The sequence below is a fragment of the Bactrocera tryoni genome, chromosome 1, assembly GCF_016617805.1.
Source record: "Bactrocera tryoni isolate S06 chromosome 1, CSIRO_BtryS06_freeze2, whole genome shotgun sequence".
In the NCBI taxonomy this organism is placed as follows: domain Eukaryota; kingdom Metazoa; phylum Arthropoda; class Insecta; order Diptera; family Tephritidae; genus Bactrocera; species Bactrocera tryoni.
Window position 1 is genome coordinate 23,122,640 of NC_052499.1, and position 21,267 is coordinate 23,143,906.

A 21,267-nucleotide genomic window follows, 5' to 3' on the forward strand; every position below is an offset into this window, starting at 1 on the left:
AATTTGTACCGAGATTGTACCGAGATTGTATAGAATTTGTATCGTTTTTGAAGCTTTTAAATCAAATATTGAGCCAAAATCGTATCAAAATTGTGTTGAAACTGTACCGAATATTATGAAATAATATTGAACACAAAAAGTATTTTATAGAAAAAATATTAAAGTTGTACCGAGATTGCATCTAAATTGTATCGTTTTTCGAATTTATAAATTTTATATTGAAATTTTATAAAGCTTTGATTGTCACTGAGCTAAAATCGTATCAAATTCAATGTTCTGAAATTGTACCGAATTTCTGGAAATTTTATAATATTGAATTTGTGTGGAATTTTTACCTCATATGTAAGGAGCTTGTACCGAATTTTGAATTTTAATCCAAATGTTTTGAAATGCGTATTGCATTTGTATCAAAGTTGTAACGAAAATGAAATGTATTGTATTAGAATTTTATAGAAACTATATCGATTTTTTTACTGAAATTGTATCAAAAGAATTTTATGAAACTCGGAAGTTCATCTTTGATTGTAACGAATTTGTAACGAATTTTTATCGCATATTTACCGACTTTTCAAATTCAATTTATATTAAAATAATTATGAAGTTCATATCCCACTTCAGCCGAAATTGCATCGAAATGATTTTATGGAAACCATATTGAATGTACCAAAATTTTAACGAAATTTTATTAAAATAATTTTTTGAAATAGAATTCAATTTTTGGAAAATTTAAACATTATATGTAACGAATTTACGACGAAGTTTTTAATCATATTTAAATTGAAATTTTATGAAAAGCGTATCGAATTTGTATCCAAATCGTATCGAAATTGTAAGAAGATTTTAGGAAATTCTCTTTATAATTTCGATTTGTCGAAATTTCTGTAAAATCATTTTATAATAATTATGTTGATGTTATACCGAGTTTGTACCGAATTTGTATCGAAACTAATGAAAATCCTACTGAATTCGTACCCCAATAGTATCGAAATTGTTACGAATTGTAAGCAGATTTTAAGAAATAATAAAAGTTTTCTTCCGAAATTTCTTTAAAATCATTTATGAAAACTTTGTTGAAGTTATACCGAATTTATATTGAATTTACACCGAGATTTTAAATAAATTTATATCCAAATTTTATGAAGTTGGCATTTAACTGTACCGAAATTATATCAAAATTTTACCCAAATTGTACCGAACTTGTATCGATATATTAGCGAAGTTTTGTATAATATGTGGCAAAATCTTATTAAAACAATTTTATCTGAGTTATATTGAATTTGTACCGATATTGTACCGAATTTAAGTCGAACGAACTTTTACCGATTTTGTACCGGTATTGTAAATAAACAAATTTATATCAGCAACTTCCCTGTGAATTATTATACGCATTTCAAATGCGCCAATAAAATATTTATAGTTTCCTCCAAGCCATTTAAAAACATATGTATGTATGTACATGCATATGTTTGTATGTGTATCCCTTTCATGAGCAGCAAATAAAGAGAAAGTAGATTTGCCGATAAGTTCGCTGGATATGATAATATTTATTAGCGCTTAAACTTGTCAAATGTTGAGCATGATTAAGGATAATGTTGCTGCGATAAGCGTTTAATCGTAAATACGTAATTTATTAAAAAAAAACCAAAAATTTTATAATAAGAGAAAATATATGAGAATATTCAATTAAGAGGGTTAATACGTTTTGCTAAATCGACAGGCTTAATTAATATTTAAGCGTGGTTAATAAACCGTTAAGTAAATAAATAATTTATTTATAAAGTATACAACTTCGATAGAAATTTTAGCTTAGATTTGAGAAGCGCATTTTTCGGGGCAAACTTAACCCTTTATTTTTATTTTTATTTTCTCTTTATTTTTATTTTCCTCAATCTATTCTTAGCCAAAATTTTAAAGAGTTTAATAAATACAAGTAATATGCTTTTATTTTTAATGTGCGAAATTCACTTGATAGCAATTGAAATTCTAACTAATATTTTAATATTGAATTATCCAAAAATCTAACATACCAAAAATTGATCATTAAATAAAATTTTTTTCAATACAAATTTATTTTTGCAAAAATGTATTTAGTTTCTTCTTTACAGTTGCAAACTACAAACTATCACATATTTTATATACTTCTGAATCATTCAAGTGCTTTCTAAAATTGTATGGCATTCACGTTCAACACTGCGTATACGTAACATTTGAATTCTCTTTGCTCTAGTTTAATAGTACTATATGTTTGAATAGCAAATAGGTCAAGTCAGCTGCATGCCATACAAAGTGAAAAACACAACACCAACAAAAACATTGGCGCTTACAGAGTTTGAGCTCCAAATATGTAATTCTATTTCATTTTAATCATGCGCCAGTGTGTGTTGTTGTACGCCTGCTTGTGCATCGGTGCGTATACGCAACACTTTTCCGACGCGTTTCAATTAATTATTCGTGTGCAAACGATTTATTTATTTTTGTCAGTTGTCAGTCATTCGCACTGCGACTACATGGAGTTACTACTGAGTGAGCGAAGCGGCAAATCAGTGTAAATGATATAGCAGGGATTGTACTAAAGTACTAACAAATGTTAAAAGAAAATTTTATTTTGATTTTTTTGTATAATAACATTGACAAACAAATGCAGAGTCTTACACAAATAAAAATTTTCTAATGGTGTATTTTGCTAGAGCCGGTAAGAAAGCTGTCGAAAGTTCATATTTTAGTGTTTTTAATGGCGGAGAAGCATTGGGGTCAATTCCTTGAAAATTAATATAGAGGTTCGGACAGATAAGCACAGGCTTTGCTTATAACATTACAACATAGAACATTTTATTTTTGTTTGGGTGCAATTATCACACTCAACTTCTTAGAAGATGAAGCCGCTCGACATTTTTCTTAGAATGATCTCTACCAAAGAGACTGTTATAACGTTTAATAGTACTTTTATAATGTATGGACATGCGATGTCATTGAAACTGCTTTAGTCGCGTCAACGATTTTTTTGACTCTTCATTTGACACCAATATTATAATATTTTAATAGGTGGCAATTCTTTTTTAATCATTTCTAAATATCTACGTTAAACTTTTTTCTAAAATATTTTTATTTGGGTGTCATATTCCATGTTTGAAACAAATTAGTTATTAAAATTAAGAAAATATAAACAGGTGGCAACACCACAAAAATTTATCTGCTTGCTATATGAAACATTCTTGCCTTACCGACTTTTCTGCTCCATGCAGTAAATTTTATAAAATAAAATAAAATTTAAACAGGTGGCAACACCTCAAAATATTTATCTGCTTGCTATATGAAACATTCTTGCCATACCGACTGTTCTGCGCCATGCAGTAAATTTTATAAAATAAAATAAAATTTAAACAGGTGGCAGCACCTAAAAAAAATTTATTTTCATGCTAAACGAAGCCTCTTTACAGTACTGATTTTTCTGTACCATTTAAAAAATTTGGTAAAATGAAATAAAATCTCAACATGTGGCAACACAGCAAAAATTAACCAAAAGATTGCACTTTTAAGGAAAAATGTTTCTGTCGTTTTAAAGGCTTGTATGTCGCAATGACAAAAATAAATACAAAATTGTCTTCCTGTAGAAGTTATTTTCGGTGTTGTTGTTGTTGTTGTATAAATTCGGCCACTGACAGTGCCTGACTCGATAAAAATATGGTTGCTTCTGCGCTTATGTAGACTCAGCTGTTTTAAGAACAGTCTTTAAAGAAAGTATTGTGCAATCTTCATGAATACACACATAGTTGTTTTTGTAATTCTAAAGCCATATGGACATATGTAAATAGAGGACTTCTCTCACTTTAAACAAAATACTTACATTTTGCTAAAAGTATATACACAGGGTTGTTCTGGAATATTTGTTGAAAACGTATCGAACACACTAGAAGGAAGCAAAGTAAGGAAAGCATTTGCAGCTCCATAAATTACTAGTCTAACTCATTCACGTCAATAGTTGCCGCACTTGTTAAAGGAAAAGCTGTATTTGATTACTACTGCAGACCACTGCGTATACGCAACACCGCAAAACCGCTCCTATAATATACACACATATACATACATACACGAGTACATTTTCAAATCAATGACACTTCATTCGAAAAACGCTGCTAATGAGGTGCAACCAAAAGATTCCCCGCCTGTGGCATGCAAGTGTTTTCAAATTTAATGCGGTTGCGGCTGATTTATTTTGAGTTTTGCGGATAAGTGTCACAAATACAAGCACAAATGAGCGCATATGTATGTGTGTACATGTGTCCACATGCGCAATTTGCCATTGCGGTCAATTGCGCTAGCAAATGGCCGGCGGGAATGTGCTGACTAACGGTAAATATTTTAGCAGGCCACGCGAGCAGGTCATTTTTCACGCACACCAATGAATAATGCAAAGCGCAAAGACAAACAAAAGCAATAAAAGAATTGCGGATAAAAAATAGTATATAGAAAGTTTGAAAAATACCGTTACACATAAATAAATCAAGAAGCAAATCTTGCGTGGAAATAATCAAATTTGCAACCGCATAAAATATGTACGCCCATAAATATATTGCTGCTGGTGGACAACCTTTTCGCTTTTTGTCGCTTTCGTTTTCTTTGTTTCTGGGATTTTTTGCGCTCTACACTGGGGTATTGTGTTGGAGACTTGTGAAACAAGACATATAATAATATACCTTAGTGGATAACAAGTGGACTAACACTATATAAGAGTTACGCATACGCGGGCTGCCTCTTATTTTTCCGGATTCGGAGTACAAAAATAAATATTAAACAACAAAAGTCGTTGGAACCAATTCTTCAATCACTTGGTTTCTTAGTTCATTTTTTACTTACGGGAATTAAATTAATTTGGTGACTTTGGCAAGTTGGCGTATATTGTGGGGTCCATTTTTGTGGATTAGGCAGAGCACACTTAAATTCCAATCGTCAGACATGCTTTCGTCCGACCATATTCTACGAAGAAGCTGATGCATACTCCGCCGGCAATCCAATTCCTCCTGCTGCTTTGTTGTCCTTCAGCCGGGTAATTGATACTCGAATCTCTTCATAGTCGTGCAATAGAACATTTATTCCGGTGTTATGTTTTCACTGACGTTCAGTAAGCTGCAGAAGTGTTCCCTCCATAACTTCAGTATGCTTCAAACAGCAGTCACTATCTCACCTCTTTGGGTCTTACAAGAGTATGCTTTAGTCTTGAAACCTTCCGTTAGTCACCGCATCTTTTCGTAGAGTTTGAGAGCTTTTCTCCTGCCGGCAAGTTTGTCAAGCTCTTCGTTTTCACGCATTTCGGTCTCTCTCCTGTTTGTCTCCAAAATCTCGTCTTCCTCTTCAACTCTCGGTATCTGTCCCACCCCGCGCGTGTTGTGGTCGATTGTAACGTTGCGAGGTAGGCAGTCTTTTTTCTCTTCGCTGCGACATGTCACTTCTCATCCTGCCAGCTATTCTTTTTCATTTTCCGAAAACCAATTGATTCATTTTTTGCTGTACGTAAGGAAATTTAACTTAAGATGCCGTCCAATATCTTCCTTAAATCCGTAATGCGTTCGCAATGGTCGCCATCAAAAAGGAGATCTCCCGTCCGAAGCAGTTGTTTTTTTTTCATTGGGGGCGTTTTTTTATGTGGCGGGTCGCAAAGCTCTGGGAAAGATGGCTTCTTTGGCTACTTAGAGGATGCTTGGTTTTAGACCGGAAGTTGTGAACTCCTTGAGCTACATGTAAAATAATCGTTTCTGACCACTCCCAAGTGAATGGCGTTCAGAGAACTTTCCTCCCTTACTTGGAAGTGCTTCGTGGGCGAATGACTTCTTTAGATCCGGTACATCTTAAAACACCCATACAATGGACTGAACCATTTTTGAGCGGCTGCCAAATTGTATGGGATCCAACTCGAACACATTTTTTGTCAGTCAATCAAGTGCAATATTGAATGTATGCTAGTTCCACTAATGCCTATAGTGGTCTCAAGCTCACCATAGAAATAAGTCACAAGACGTTCTTCCAATATCAGTTTGCGCATAGCATCAATTGCTTCCGGTACAACAACAGATTTCGAACGATCTTCACGAAATTCGTCTTGGAGTGATCTACGAGCTCGATTGAATTCACCAGAGCATCGTTAAACACTGATCCCTGTTGGAGTTTCAACATCAAAAATTCAATTAAGTTCTATGATGCACTGTTGCTGCGTTAATCCACGTCGAAAGTTTTAAAAAATAATCGCCCGAAAAATTTGCGATCTAAGAGCAGTTTTTGGTCGAGAAGAATATTTTAAGTTACTGTAAACAACACAGATAGCGCTTGCATTTCAAAATCTACGGAGTATGTAAGACATCAAAAATATCGAGCTTTACGCGAAAGTTGTGTGTTGCCAGATAGGAATACTGGGGTTCCAGATAACGAAATATAAAAGGCAACCTACGTACATATGTATGCGTACACGAAGCGTACGCACCGAGCAACATAGCATGGCAACGCATAAAATAGAAGTGCATAGTGACTCAAAGAAGCGCATATCACGGAACATAACGGAACGTATACTCACATAATAGCATAGCACCACATTATGCCGCATTGTAATGTCAACGCACAGCAGAACACCACCCGACCAGCATGGTAATGACCTAATAAAAACTCCTAACTAAGTTACGACTACGAAAATATTTTCTTTTTTACTTTACCCAGCTTTTTGTTGTTGTACTTTATCACGCACACCATACACTTGTGCTTGCTTCCTGACAAAATAAGTTATGCAGCTGTACGTGTCTGCAGCATGAAAATGACCAACTTAACAAAAGAGTGACACACACACACACATATGTATGCTATAGTGGCCCACATCACTGACAATGCTTTCGATATCATTTCGTTGTATCTCTGACATTCGACATAACTTTCTCTGTTTTCCACTTACAATTCGTTATACTTAATATGTTTTGCCCAGTTCTACTAGCTTGTACTCTTGTATTTCTTTTCACTTTCAATTCATGGTTTTTCATTTTGCACTTCAACTTCCGGAATTTGACGAGCTGGCAGCAACCTTGCTCAAATATCAAAACTTTTCTCACCGTAGAAAACATTGTTCGGCCTGACAGCGTGATAAGAATCTCTCAAAGCAAATGCAGTGATTAAGTTTCTGCTCGCAAGAAGTGACTCATATAGACTTCTCTGTAGGTACTTATGTGCGTGTGTGTTTGTCTGTGTGCGTGTGTGCGTGTGTGGAGGAGTGAAAGATTACAATAAGGCTCAAGTTCTGTGAATGGTCAGTGAAAAGACAAAGGGAACGCTGAAAAACTACAAAAAGAATAAATAACAAAATATATGAAAAAATACAAAAACAACAAATAAGAAAAAAATTACAAAAACAAGCAAAAGAAGTTAGCTTTTCTTGCACCGTAGCTATTATGCCCTTCAAAAATAAAAAAAGTTAAGAAAAGTTAAGTTTCCATTCAAATATTTCGTTTTCATTGCTCAGTTTGTATGACAGCTATATGCTACTTGCATAATCATCCGATCTAAAAAACTCGTTCGAATATTGTCGAATTTTTTTGGAGATTATATTGTTACCTTAAGCAGTAATCCATGCCAAATTTCGTGAAGATACCACATCAAATGCGAAAGTTTTCCATACTAGCCCTTGATTCCGTTCATCCGGTTTGTATGGCAGCTATATGCTATAGTAATCCGATCTGAACAATTTCTTCGGAGATTACATTGTTGCCTTGGAAAAAAATCTATACCAAATTTCGTGAATATATCTTGACAAATGTGAAAGTTTCCCATACTAGCCCTTGATTCCGTTCATCCGGTTTGTATGGCAGCAATAGTGTTCCGATATCGGCAATTCCGACAAATGAGTAGCTTCTTGAAGAGAAAATGACGGTTGCAAAATTTCAAAACGATATCTTAAAAACTGAAGGACTGGTTCGTATATATACAGGCAGACAGACGGACATGGCTAAATCGGCTCAGCTCGTCATACTGATTATTTATATATATACTTTATATGGTCTCCAACGCTTCCTTCTGGGTGTTACAAATTTCGTGACAAACTTAATATACCCTGTTCAGGGTATAAAAATTACTGAACTAATCGTTCTTAAAATCTTTCAAAATAGGCTCCTTCTGTGTCGATTCAGCGGTGATACCGTGATTTCCAAGCATTGAAGAATACATATGGAAGGCATTCTCCGGAATCGCCTTGAAAGCCGAGGTGCATGCTCCTTGGATCCCCTCCGCCATCGCAAAATGCTCGCCTGTTGGGCGGCTGCGGAAGCGTTGGGATGCTGGCCTTAGTTAGGTAGCTGATCACAAGGAAGGCGCAATTTATGGTCGTCAGTGAGCACTTTTGGGAACATATCCACGCACACCTTTCGCATGTTCAAGTTTCCGTCACAATGTTATGAACCACAGATTTAACAACTGGGCAATTAAATGAATACTTAGTCGACGGTCTGAGTTCAAAATTTTGCGCACACGAGTCACATTTTCGGTGTTTGTCGTAGTCGCAGGTCTCCCAGCATGGTCTTTATAAGCGACCTCTGACTGGCCCTCCAAAAAGGCTGGTGCCATCGAAACACACAACTTCTTTTTAAAACAACATCTGGGTAAGCCTGCTTGATCATATCAAACGTTTCTGTCCCAGATTTACTGAGTTTCATACAGAATTTAATCGCGTATCTCCGCTCTAACGAACGCTGCTTTTTCGATTTGCATCACTCACAGAAACACATCGTGCGAAAATGTTTGTCCTGACTCTACAGGTGCTCGGAGATAACAGACCAGCCGCTCGTTCGTTAGCTAGAAACGCCCTCTACCGAATCCAGTCGGTGCGCGCATGCTCCAAAGTACAGTCACGGCGGAAGAAAATCAGTCCTATTACTTTCCGGACAAACCCTTAGACATGAGATCGGTAGTGACCACAAATGAAGGACACGTTTCCCTGTGCAAAATCGGGAGACTAGTTTGCGTATATAAAGACAGACAGACAGACGAACAAGACTAAATTCAAGCAGCTCGCCATGCTGATCTTTTGTTGTATATATGGGGTATATATATATTTTATATAACCCCGTGGCTAACTTAATATGCTTTGTATATGATATTAATACATCAACATGCACACACATCACAGGACAGACATCTCTGGTTCAATGAGATAATACGAAGCTCAGAGAGAAGAGACCTCTTCGGTATGCATGGCAAGTCAGTAAAACTACTAATGACAAAGCACTTATCAATCGTGCCAAAAAGCTGCTGAAGCATGTTCTCTGTAAATTGCGCAACAAGTCCTTAGAGGCGTTTCTGGTTGCTGTCGAACCAGGAGATACAGTAAACAATCTTTGGAATGCGTCTAGGCAGAACAATAAGCCCATATCTATGTGCCCACCAATTTTAAGTAGCAGCGACTATTGGTGCAGGACCAATGCAGAGAAAGCCGAAGTGTTGGGTTCAGAAAATTTCATGGCACAATTGAACAATGTAATAGAATAGAACACTTTTTAACTGATGCTTTGGAAAATAATAAATATTGCTGTACTGTGCTCCTTGATGGCGGCCAAGCATTTGACAAAGTCAAAAAAGTTTTAAAGCAACAACTACCAATGCCTTTCTATTTACTTTTAAAATATTATTTGCACAATCGGATGTTCTACATTAGATGCCGTGATGTTGAGTCGGATTTGAGACCTGTTTGTGCTGGCGTGCCCCAAGGCAGTGTACACGCCCTTGGGTTCTATATTCTTTATACAGCAGACCTTCTAGTGGTCAACTTTGACTGCACAATGACGGCAACCTATATTTATGATACTAAACTGCAAGCATTTAGTGGCAACCCTAATATTGCTTCCAGAAAACTGCAGATGCAACTGTTCCAAATGGAACATTGGTATCCATTCCTGAAAAGTTCGTACAAGTAGTATATACTCTCAAGCACAAAAATTGTCCTCGAGTGGCTTTATATGGTCAGTTGTTACCAACAAAAACATGCGCAAAATATTTGGAGTTTACAATAGATAAGAGGCGCACTTGGAAAAACTACATAAAAATAAAAAGAACTCAGCTAAGATTAAGTTGGTGCAGCACTACTGGCTCTTTAGGTCAAGTTCCCGTCTCAGTCTGAAGAATAAATTGCTAGCTTATAAGGTAGCACTTAGGCCGATCTGGGCGTATGGAAATGATGTCTTTCACCGGGGTCTAAAGTTGTTTACTGTAAAGGAAACAATTCAAGAATTTAGTAGACCTTACCTTTTCCGTTTGGGGAATCATGAAAATATAAATATTCGTGATTCAATTGCTAGACAATAGTTTACAATGTAAACAATTGAAAAGGTTCCATGCGCCGGATCTCCCCTTTCGGTTTAATTAATATTTAAAATTATATTTTACTTGTTTGTTTCTGATTTTTTTAATCACTTAATGTCATACTGCCATAATTTCATCCTCGTTGTGTTTTTATGAAATTTATTAACTGTTTTTTTTTATTTAAACAGATTCTAAATATATTGAAATTCATAATAAAAAAAGATAATTTCACTCCGATGAGCATCACTAAAGTAAAAATTTGTCATCGACTTTCACGTGTTTTTTCGGTATGGTACGAGTCTAGCATTGATGCGTTTCAAACACATAAAGTTAGCCAATATGGTTTTGAGGTGCTCTCTTATCTCTCTGATGCCAATACGTTAATTTGCAAGCATTATTTTTGTTAACGACTTGCATTAGATAGGTTTTCGTAAGACTTCACTTTACGTTACGTCAATCGCGGAATTCACTTTATGTAAATGTAAAAAATTTATATTTATAGTAAAAAGTCTTACTAGTAAATGTAAAGGTTGGGCCAGAACTTGCCTTCAATATTATACCATACAAGATTATAAAATTTCTCTCTTACTCTTGTCATATTTTGGAGCAAGCAGTTCAGATGCGCTGAGGATTAAGGGGTTAGGGGTAGTCAGAATTTTCAAAAAATTAATTTTTTTTTGCATTTGCTTTAAGTGTAATATCTTAAAAATATTCTCTGAAAATTTCACGTTGATCCGATAATTAGTTTCTGAGTTATTCGAGAAATAACAAAGAGAGCTCGGGCACTTCAAAGCGCTAGTGTGAAACTTTAAACGCGTTTTACTCAAAACTATGTTTTTTGAACTGGTGACAACTGTAACTCGAAAGCCGCTCAGTAGATTTTAATGAAATTTATAAGCTTTTAGAATACATATAGGGTTTTCACAAGTCTCATAAAGTTATAAGTTATAACGATTCCAGAACATAGCATTGAGAATTGTAAATGTGTAAACTCATTTGTGTATGAAAACCAACAACAATTTTTTTAAACAAGTGTAAAAATTTATAATTTTACGATTTCACGATGCTTTACGACGGGTTCTGAGTACTCCAATTATAAACTCGCGCCTGATCGAAGGATTTTTTTTTAATTGCGATTTTTTAAGACTGTTGATTTTTTCCCAAAAATTTAGACAAAAATTTCCTGAGGTCGCCATTTTGTTAATTTTTGAAAAAAAAAAACAATCCTTCGATCAGGTTCAGGATTATCTATTTATAAAACTAATTTTTTCTGTCCGATTGATTTTAGATGAATCTCCAAGGACTTATGGTAGTCACCGCAAGTATCTTCTTTTGGAACAGGGTCAACACAAACAACTATAACTTTGAAAATAAAATCATTTTTTTTTTTTGAAATTTTCGTGACTTAAAGTCAGCACATTCTGTAATAATGCGATATTACTACTTTTGTAAAATAACACTATTTAACAGCAAAAAAAAAAAGTACTGAAAATTCTAATTTCGTGCCTCTGACTACCCCTAACCCCTTAAAGTAAGTTATTCGATACAGCTTTGTATAGACTTAAAGTGTTAACTATCAACTTACCCTCAGAGCATTTTTATACATATATATGTATTTAAAAAGAGTTCAGAATGAAGTACATGTCTCCTCAATATTTGTAAAAGTTTTTGTACTCCAAGAGCGTATTACGATAGCTTTCCGAACCGTCTTAAACTTTTTCACTGAGAAATATATATTTTTTATAATTTTTCTTAATTTTTTAATAGTTTTCAAGTATTTTAAAAGATACCTGATATAACCGAGAATCCTCGTATTTTGTCAAACAAAGAAAATCTATGTGCATTCTGTATATACAGTATATATATATCTACGGTATGCGGTACGCTTATACAGGTGTGCTCATACAGGTATACTCATATATATGTATATATATACTATGTGTGATTAGATGAATGGCTGCTGCGTATTTCAGCAGCACCGTACAGAATGCATTTAAAATATCATATATATATATATATATATATATAGATATATACAAAACATACATATATAGATTGTGTTCTAAACCTGCGTCCTTCAAACTGATATCTGTATCAACATTTCAGGAATTCAAGCACACACGCACGGGTGCACGGACATTCGGACCTGCGAGCATTCGGACATTCCTCTGACACCAACATGATGTTGGAATTCATCCATTACCGCTGGCTGCATTCCAAACCATTCTAAGTCATTGTAATAAACGAAATCCGAATAAATTGCATTGTGTGAAAAGGCCATACATTGAGTGACTGATTAAGGACGCGGTGCGGTCGAAAATTATGACCGAATTAGCACACACACACACGCACACACACGCAAACAGTGGAGAGCTGACCGAGCGGTGATATTGCCGCGCTGATAATATTGATGTTTATTACAAAGGTGTATTACATACACATACCCCACATACGTTGTACATATATGAATACCAGTTACCATAGCATTGCATACCTTTAGGGGCCGAAAGATAAGTGTATGCTCATCACAGGCACACATACAGACCCATTTGCCAGCACTTGCCCAAACAAAGTGAAGTGGAATTTAGAAGTTTGCTGTCATGATGCGAACATAAACAACAACAACACCAACAAAGCAGTAACAACAACAATTGCTCAACGAAAAAGCAACGAAGTGCAAAAGGTGACGCAGACCGTACAGTAATTTGCTGCCGCCTATATTCAGCACTGTTGTTGTTGTTGTTGTTGTTGTGTTCGGTGTAAAGTTATCGCATTTAAAATATCCTGCAGCAAAGGATGTGGCCACCAAGCAAAACAAAGGCAATACATACGTCTGCTAGAATAGACAGACAAAAGGGGCTAAGCCACACACACTCACTCACACACATATAGAAATAAATGGATTCGCAACAGTGTTGCCAGAAAATGCGCCGCTGGCTTACTACCCATATTAAGAGAGGCAGCGGAGTATCAAATCGCATCAGCAAAAGTTAGAAAATTGTGGAAAAACGAGATTTTATTATTCGGTAGAAAGTTCGCTAAGTGAAGGGATGTTGGAATTCGACAACCTTTTAAAATACCTACATTTACATGCTGTTAACAAGGGATAATACAATAAACTTGGATTTAATACTTTTCGACATGACTGTATGTATAATTTTTTGGTAGTGTAAAATTTAACCTAATTTCGGAATTTTTCCAAAAAGAGTTGCCACATATCAGGTATGCATATTTGTGTTGCCGGAAATTTATTCAAGTTTTCGTGAACCAACGCAGAAAGACTAGAAAATAGAACCGAATACACCTTTAATATATAATAATTCACATATGCTTCACCCTTCTGGGATTAATTGCAGCAAAAGTTGCCATTTTTTCCGAGCGAAGCCCAGTTTCCAACCGATTTCAGTATCAACCTACTCACAGTGCCAGGAACCATATATTTTAGGTTCAAATTTTATTGAAATATTGATCAGCGAAATTATAGTGAAGACACTGGACAGACATTTCAAATAGTTGTTTTTTTGTCAGACATGCGAAATCAAACAATACTCGAATTCGTAAAACTTTGATATGCGGTTTTATAGCCTTACATCCATGAGCATTATTTCAAGTTAAGTTTTCGTGAATTTGCACTTAAGGTCAAGACGTTATAATAAATACTTAAATTTGGCCTATGTATCATAAATCCTACCTTTATTTAAAGAAATAAATTAATTATGAAGGCGATAAGGGTATACAGTACGCAATAAATCCATATATAAACAGATTTTTCTTAGAATTCTTTCATATATACAAATCAAAGAAAAAATTTTGTTAGAATCTAAAGAAAGAGTAAATCATAAACATTAAACTGTAATCAACATTTCATAATGAAAGAAGTTCTTTTACTCACCACTTATATTTAGAGTTCCGCTCTTTGTTTCCTTACACTTTCTGGCTTGGTCCTGCAAAAATTGAGGTAAGAGATATATATTAGAAATAAAATAAATTAATTAACTAAAGTGGTTTTTGCTAAGGAAAATTTAACTATGTAATTTATTGCAAAAAAAAAATGTTGCCTACATTTTGGCGCATAATTATAAATTATGAACTTTTGGAACAAACTGTCAGTTCAATTGCAATTTTATTTTAAGCTTAGTGTTTTCAATTTCTAGTAATTGCACAAATTTTTGGTGAAATTGTACTGACAGTTTGTTCCAAAAGTTCATAATTTATAATTATGCGCCAAAATGTAGGCAACATAATTGTTTTCTGCAAAAACTTAGAGAAAATTTTTTTCTACAATCATTAAATGCAGATGATTGACATTAGTCGTCTCAACAAATTTGTGATATACTTTTTTCGACAGGGTATTCTGATCTGATTGCATATTCAACAATAAGTTCTTGAGGTTATACGTGGTACTGCAACAACGAATATAACGGAACTGTGTGTCAACAGGTTAGAGGTCTTCTTGAACAAGTTCAAGTCTTTTATTATTACAATATATCAATGATTGAGGAGAATTATAAAAACTAGACAATAATTTAATGCTTTTAACAGAACTTAAAGTTTTGACAAATTCATGAGAAAACGTTTAATAGACAACCCATTCGGTTATATTATGTAAACTGTATTATATACACGGTGCAAAAAAGTGCAAAATATATATATTTAAAGTTTTTTTCTAGATTGATTGGAGAGTGCTTCAGGCGAGACTATAATGACAGAATATATCGATACTATCCAAATTCTGCATAAATTGCTCGTGACTGGGGTAGTCCAGAGCTCATTGAAATTATCGTAGGTCACCAACTTGTTGTCAAGTCAAACCACAGAGAAATTTTGTGAAGAACACGGGAACAGTATAAACTCACTGCTAAAGCACTGAAGACTGCTGGCTTCCATTGTAAAGTAGAGCATGGGTGGTTACTCTATTTTTGGAGGTGAGCCATCGTGGGCTCCAAATATTTTGGATATGATTTCTATAGTGATATCTCATAAGTCCGCAGATATATTTTATACTTATATAATTTCGTTCGTTCTTAGACAAACGCTTTCTTCCAACAGCTCAAGTTGAAGGTTTAGTTTCATTTCTCAGACTTGAGCTGAAGCAAAAATATTTCAAAGGGTCTAAATGTTACGCTGATATGTATGTACATACATACTTTGTACCTGTTTCGAGATGGCGGCACTAAAATCAAATATGATATGGATTTAACCTTAACCTTCAAAAGGCGCCACTAAAAATTTGACGGGCAAAAACTTGGCTTAGATGACTAGCCTTCGAGCAATGGCTCAGGAATATTACTCACAAAGATTGATATGCTAAGTTGAGAGTGGTGAATTGAGCAGCGAAGACGGTGAACGCAGTGGACGCTCTAGAGGGGTTGTAAGCGACGAAAACAGCAAAAAAGTACGCAAAATAAGTTTTCAAAAAATTAAAGTTGTTCGAGATAGCAGGCACTCTAAAGATATCACCTGATGGCTTACATCATACCGTGCACGAATATTTGGGTATGAGAAAGCTCTGTGCAAAGTGGGTGCCTCGCGAGCTTACATTTGACCAAAATCAATGAACGAGTTGATGATTCGGAGCAGTGTTTGGAGATGTTTAAGCTTTATAAACCCGAGTTTTTGTGTCGATATGTGGCAACGGATGAAACATGGCTACATCATTTCACTCCGAACTTCAATCGACAATATTTTAGGATGCTCATGAAATAATTTTTATTGACTACTTTGAAAAGAAAAAAAACGTGTCACAAGTCAGTGAAAACGATAGAAATTTGTGTATTGAGCTTCCAATAGCTTCTCCAGATCTGGCGACCATTTTCAGTTCTCAGATCTCACAATAAAGCTCGATGGGAAGAAATTTTCGTCGAATGAAGAGGTGATCTTCGAAACTGAGGCCTATTTTGATAGCAAAAGACATATCATACTACAAAATTGGTATCGAAAAGGGTCTATATAATTTGTGGGCACTCTCAAAGAGAACTATGTTGAATAAACAACCTTACCAAATAAGAAAACTGTTTTACTCTTTTAAGCCAGGGACTTTTCAATTGTCCTATTGCGATAAGCCCTTTGCTGATATAGTAGAGGAATTTTGCAAGAAAATATGATTATTAGAAATATACTTTTGCTGTTTGCTGTGAATTTTGAAAATAATTTAAATATTTTATCACGAACTGTTTACTCACTTTCACGCTGATTAGGTGTTAAAAGTATCTCGGAATTCGGCTCAAAGGGTTCTACAATGTCTCAAGCAAGAGCAAATTGGAAAAAATATCTAAAAATGTAATCTTAGCTTGAGCTATGTTTTTTATTCGCTTTCAAAGTGCAGCTAAGTTGAATTCAATTCTCAAATATACGCAAAACGTAAAACACATGTAACGGTATATTTTGAAATTATAGCGCTTTAATGTTATCTAAGAAGTATCAGCGCTTTTCGGTTATATATCAGTTAGCCCTTTCTGAGTATATTAATATTAAAGTGCTTCCTCTTTAACTGGAAACTTAAAATGGCTTCAAAACATAAAATGGCTGTAACGGTATATTTCGAAATACAAATATAGTACGTCCTTACTGGCGTTTCCTGTGTGTTAGCAACAATTTCCGCTTGCCAACCAGCACTTTCCTGAAATTACACTCGTCATGTGATTATTTATGAAACTAAAATTCATTGCGGTCAATTATTTTGCGCGCACATATTTGCAAGTCACTGTGGGAACACAGACATACACACATATTAGTATATATATATATATATTACAATTTATATATGTACATAAATAAATCTGTGCGTATAATCAATCGACCGCAACGCTGAGGCAACAGAGCATACAAGCGCACGCAACCGCCGCCACCACAGTGGATAGAGAGAATGCCCACACACACACATACGCGCACGCCTGCACGCATACATATACGCCTGCCTTAAACAAGTTCCAATACAAGCGCAGTGAAACGTGTCTTAACACACTCTCCCATATGCTTGCCAGCAGCCATTGATAACTGATAGCCGCTCGTCTGCGAGTGTGTGTGTGTGTGTGCATGCGCGCCGAAAAGCACGCAATCATGCACACCTACAAAGCAAACATAATTGATATCGTAATCAATTCAAACTCGAAATCTAAATCTTAAGCTCTGCGCGCAAGCTCAACGGAAGCGCCGTAAATATGCAACGAACCCACAAGCGAGCAGCGAAGCAAACGCCTTCGACTCGCACAAGCCGTCGACCGTGACGCCGTCTTCGTCTGCACGCCGCTATCTTCCAGCAGCCGTTTACGATACGCGCAACAAAAGAGTGATTTGAGTGGGTCGCGGAGGGTGAGGTTAACTTGAAATCAGAAAAATTCCTTGCGAATCCGGCGAGTCATCGCACAGCAGGGGGCAAATTGGTTGTGGTAGAGGGAGAGATGGCGGAAGAAAGCAAAAATATGCGCAAAGGCAGAGAAATCCTCAGACATTGTGACGCATTCGCACACAAAACGAAGCGAAACGAGAGCTGAGTGTGTGTGTGTGTGCTAGTTTGTAACTGCAGGTGAATTGTTATCGACGCAAGAAGAATTGTATATATGAGTGTGTGTGTGTGTGTGTGTGTGTGGAGGAAAATATATTTCAACTCGCTTGTAACGCAATGCACCGCAACCCCCACTTGGCCTGCGGAATCCCCAAGCAATAAAGTGTACAAATATTAGACCTAATACCATTGAGACGGCAAGTCGAGTTGCCTGCAACAACAATAACAAGGCACGAGTGTACAAAATAACAATATATACGAGCACAACAACAGCAGCAACAAAGGAAAAAAACGAGAAAAGGCCATAACCTCTGGAAATGATAATGCAAACATACATGCATACATCCACGCACACATTCAAAAACATACAGACAACAACAGCAACCGTGCAAAGTAATCTTAAGATGGCAACAACAATAAAAATAAACAAGCTGCCAGCTATCGAGCGCATGAAGGCAGCTGAGGCAGAACCAACAGAACAAAACGGCAAAAAGTGCAACAAAAACAACAGCAAATAGTTAAATACAAATAAAAACGTAAACGAAAATGAAATGAAATTGTATTGGCAACAAAAAAGGCAAGAAAATTACAAATATAAATACACTAAGCATACTTGCAGGCGCACAAGCAATTGTTTGCCGCCCACAGCGCGTGCTTGTGTGTGTGTGTATGCGATGTGCGTGTGTTGGATGAAATGAAAATGCTGAAGGTAGAAAACAAACAACAAAATAATGAAAATAAACAAGGAAAAATTGCAGCAACAACAACAGCAACAACTGCTGCGGTGCAGAGCAGCAACCAAACAATAACAAAAAGCGCACAAGAAAAAGCAAAAATAGCAAATATAAAGAAATATACGATGAGAAAATAAGAAGCAGCTGAAGACGAGGCAACCGCCGATGCAGCAGAGGCAATAAAATGAATTGTGGCGCCACTGCGCTGCTGCGCCAAAGTGCCAGCAATGGTTGTGGCAAGTGCAACCGCAATGACAACAACAACAACAAAAACAAATCCAATAGTATTCGGTGCAGTAATGGCATACACGTCTGTTGTAAGCGAGGAGCAGTTAAAATTGCAACAACAACAAAACCAAAGGCAACAATAACAACAAAAATTAAAACAAAAGCAACAACTAAAATATTTTTTCCCCTGTTGCAGGCGTAGAGCAGTTAAAACTACAACAACAAAACCAAAAGCAACAACAACAATTAAAAAACAACAACAACAATATATATATATTTTTTCAAATAACAGTCGCTGCAACATCACAATCAAACACTGCTGCGGTTGGCGGCAATATGTGCTGTGCAACAACAATTATACGCGTGGCAACATGCAGCATGCCACATGCAACAAAGCAGACTAAGTCAGTACGTACGAGTGAGTGGAGAAACATTTATTTATTTGTTGATTTATTTAACCAATGCACAACAGTGGAGAGGCCACATGCTTTGCTGACAAGTTATTGCTGGAAATTAGTTGCGCTCGTAACTGTGGCGAGTGTTGCATGCTTTCGTCTCAAGAGAGCAGCAGCGACGTGTTATTCGAATCACACGTTGATTACTATGAGTTGCAGCTTTGGTCCCAGGATTTCGGTACGATATAAGTTTGGTGTTTATGGAAAGGAAATTTCGAAAGATGGGGTTTTTTGATTTGGACACCGAAGACAAGCTTCGCTGGCTTGTTAAACTCTTTTTGTAGCAGAAAAACATGCACATAATCATATTTTTTCCTAATTGCTCTCTTTTTTTACGATTTAGGTTCACTGTTTTTAAGGTAAAATGTTTGAAGTAAATTTAATAGTAGAGAGGCTCGAAACCCTCAAAAACTCTAACCCTAAACACAAAATTTCCCATTAAAAAAAACCCAAGCTGAAAAAGTAACAGTGCAAGAAAGAAAAAAGGAGATCAGAGAAAGGGGATCAGAGAGGAAAAAAGAAGAAAGGACAAAAGAAATTTAGAAAGGAAAAGAAAGGAGTTCGCTGCGAAATCCGGATGTGTGTTCCGATCTTATTCTAAGATCATGAGTTGCTGAGCACCAAGCTCATTGAGAGCTTCCCGATTTCAAACTAAGATTCGTTCTATGGACTCTTGCTTGAATTTTTTTTCAACTATTTTTGTCGCGGGAGTTTTTAAAGTTTGAAAAGCCAAATTCATGAATGTGTGACGGTTATTTTTGAGAAATGAAAATTAATTGGTGAAATTTTAGTTTGAATGAAAAAATTAAAATTCCTATGTTAAATGTATGGGAACCTAAAAAAAATAGCGACCACTTATAGTTAAGCTACAGCGCCTGGCTTGAGGGAGGATTTTTTGTTTGTCAATCAGTAACATTTGAGGGAGTAAGAGTTAAAAATTGTTGAAGCATAACTTAAGAATTTTAAAATTCTGAACAAAGTCTTATTATTTTTTGCTCACAGTATTAAGAGCCTTTTTTATTTTTGTCACAATAACTAAGATATTCATCTCAGCCAAAAAATGGAATTAAATTGTGAACCTTTTCGTGAGAATATTTTTCACAATATTCGACGTGGATTAACTCAGCGGTTAACTTAGTTCAATTTTCGGCGAAAAAGCTCGATTAAGGACCGATGTTAATTATTAATTTTGAGAATCTAACAATTTTTTGAGAACCAAATTACTTGTATATAATATCTAAGATTATTTATTCACTTGATTTTGCCAAGCTTTCTTTCATACTGGCCTATATATCGATATCGATATCGACCAAATTTACTAAGTACTAGTACCTGAACAGGGTATATTAAGTTTGCCACGAAATTCGTAACACCCAGAAGGAAGCGTCGCAGACCCTATAAGTATATATATAAATGATCGGTATGTTGTCGAAATGATCGGAATCAAATACTTGCATGGGAAACGTGCTCATTTGACGATATATCTTCACGAAATTTGATATGAGTTATTGTTCATAGAAATAATGTAATATCGGAAAAAAATTGTTCAGATTGGTTCACTGTAGCATATAGCTGCCATACAAACTGAATATATATTTACTAAAAGAAATGTACCTGTGAAGGGTATATTAGCTTAGTGCACCCGAAGTTAACGTTTTTTCTTGTTGTCTGATATCTTCGCTTGTGCTTGATTTGTATGTATGATGTTGTTTGAAAGAATAATATGCACTTTAAAATGTCATATGTGAAGAGTGGGCGCGGTTGTACCCCGATTTCGTCCACTTTCAAAACATGATATATTATAAATATATCAAGATAATATTATGCATTGAATTCGCTTTAAATAGTTGTAGTAATTGTTGAGGTTTGATGTCGTGCTAAAGTGGGCGGTGACACGCCCGTTTCACAATTTTTACACAGATTTACATCAAGCATTTGATTTCTACCTCTTTCTACTAAATTGTTCGCAGAAATGTAAAATGCCTGCTTAAAAGACGGAATATTTTCCTACCCATGGAAAGTCCAT

General features: G+C 35.6%; 1 long non-coding RNA gene across 1 annotated transcript in view; it reads right to left on the reverse strand.

The window, feature by feature from the left end:
• Positions 1–21,267, reverse strand: part of LOC120766904 — a 141,763-nt gene that overhangs the window by 44,218 nt on the left and 76,278 nt on the right. Inside the window, exon 2 of the long non-coding RNA XR_005704625.1 lies at positions 14,213–14,264. This is a non-coding gene — a long non-coding RNA (uncharacterized LOC120766904). The remainder of the gene's footprint in view (positions 1–14,212; positions 14,265–21,267) is intronic.